Raw genomic sequence first — 2,268 nt, 5'->3', positions numbered from 1 at the left:
TAGGTAAAATTTCCTTTGAAATTCCCGTAGGGAATTCTGAAGGATGGAAGGACAGGGCTGGCCCACACTACCTGGATGCGGGCAGTGCAGAAGCCAGAATTTCGGCCTAATTCATCTGTTTAAGGTGGGTGGTGCCATAAGATAGGGAAAAGCTGTGGGAGGCGGCTTCACTCTAGGTAGATGAATTCTTGTGGGAAAAGGAAGAAAGAAGGGACTTTGCTGTAGACAAAGGACAGGGCTTTTCCTTTGTTGTATTTTTAACCTTTGACCATAAAAAGGGTAAAGGCTCACACCAGGGAACATAATAACATTTACCACTGTGGCACAACACATTTGTGCAAAATTCTATAGTGTCTAAAGTGTTTTAGCATTTATTCTAATTGGATCATCATACAACAACCCTGGGACATAGACACTAAGAAGTTTAAAAAGAGGGCTGCTCAAATGCAAATTAGGAAGGTTGCATAGAACGCGCAGCATCCAAGGCAAGTTTCATCTCCAAACACTTAATTATCTTGTTCTTTTTTTTTAAATCCCCCCAAATCATGTACTTACAGCAGTAAATATCATTTCATTTGTGTAAATGGTATTATCTAGTATCATTTGGTATTCCCATTTGTGTTACAATATTGTTAAGGTCTTTTGTGAATAAAATGAGCTAGAAGTTGGGGTGGGAGGAGACTCTTATGTTTCTCCTATTTGTATGCAGTGTTTGTGTTCACTCTTTCTAATTTGTATTCATCATAGCTGGGGAGGGCACTTAGAGATCTAAAATTTATGTAGTAGATGAAGAAGTACTTATATTTCATAATTTTTTTTGTTTGATAGAAATAGAGATGTTATACTATTAAATACAATAGAACCCTATGGACATACAAAAATAACATTTCATAAATACCGATTTTCAAGAACCTACTTACAGTACCTCTGAAATACGGGACTCTTACAATTTAGATCATCCCTATTTAACAAAAAAAGACTGATTTCATAGCAGATACAGCCTACCTTAATTGGCAACTGTCTCTTCTTTTCTAATAGAACTTTTCCTTCTTGCCTATAAATAACCACAGTGTGATCCAGTCAACCTCAGCAATACTTCCCTTTTGTAGAAAACAAAAGAGCCACTCATTCACGAATCTGTTTGGTCTTTACTCCGTAGATAATTGGGTTCATCCTGGGGGGAACAAGAACAAAGAGATTGGCCAGCAGGATGTGGACATGCTTGGGAATTTTTCGGCCAAAGCGCTGAATGATGACAGTGAAAACCCCTGGAAGGTAGAACATGAGGATGACACAGACACGGGAACCACAGGTGCTGAGTGCTTTCATCTGAGAATCATAAGAAGGCAGCTTGAAGACTGCCCACAGAATGAGCCCATAGGAGATGACTATTGTCACCATATTTAGCATAACACTGAGTAATGGCACAGAGGTTCCATACCAAATATTGATGGTGATATCAGCACAAGCCTGCTTTGCCAGTCCTATGTGTTCACAGAATGTGTGGGCAATGTTTGTCCGGCAGAAGGGTAGGTGTTTCACAAGAAAGACAATGGGGAAAACAGCTGCAAAACTCCTGATCACTACAGCACCCCCAATTTTTCCAATGGCATCATGGTTAAGAATGGTGGTTTATGTCAATGGGTAGCAGATAGCCACATAGCAATCAAAAGCCATGGTCAAAAGAATGCCTGACTCTACTACAAAGGTGAAACACATAAAGAAGAGCTGGGTTACACAACCACCAAAGGAGATGTCCATGTCATCAAACCAGAAGATGCTCAGGGCTTTGGGTACTGTGGATGAGGATACAATGAGATCCCAAAATGCCAGCAAGGAGAGGAAGGAGTACATGGGTTCATGAAGACCGTGCTCCACTCTCACCACACAGATCAGGATAACATTTCCCACCATGGCCACCAGGTACATCAGGCAGAAGGGGATGGAGATCAACATTGGTAAGTCTCTCAGGCCAGGGATGCCAATGAGGACAAACATACCATAATTGACAGTGGAATAGTTGTCAGCTGACATGCCTGAATTATGGTGTGAAGTTAAATTTTCATCACTAACCTATAAGGAGAAAGAGAGTTAGAGAGTGAGTCTGTCATAATCAACTAGCATATGTATACTTACTAACTGTCAGTAGGCTCACATCTGCTATAAAAAAATCTCAGTTAATGAATTTCCACCTACTCAGAGGTTTTAATTATGGTCCTAAATGTGTGCAGCAATCGGTTTTGCAGAGAAGGATTTCAAAGATTCTAA

The 2,268-nt window shown here is 40.3% G+C and overlaps 1 pseudogene; it reads right to left on the bottom strand.

Moving 5' to 3' along the window:
* Positions 1-1,086: 1,086 nt before the first annotated feature.
* Positions 1,087-2,034, bottom strand: LOC119050132 (olfactory receptor 52B2-like; annotated as a pseudogene).
* Positions 2,035-2,268: the final 234 nt, after the last annotated feature.

Source organism: Artibeus jamaicensis, unplaced genomic scaffold, assembly GCF_021234435.1.
Source record: "Artibeus jamaicensis isolate MK-2021 breed Jamaican fruit bat unplaced genomic scaffold, CSHL_Jam_final contig_69, whole genome shotgun sequence".
NCBI classification, from domain to species: domain Eukaryota; kingdom Metazoa; phylum Chordata; class Mammalia; order Chiroptera; family Phyllostomidae; genus Artibeus; species Artibeus jamaicensis.
This window is presented reverse-complemented; position numbering and strand designations above follow the sequence as displayed.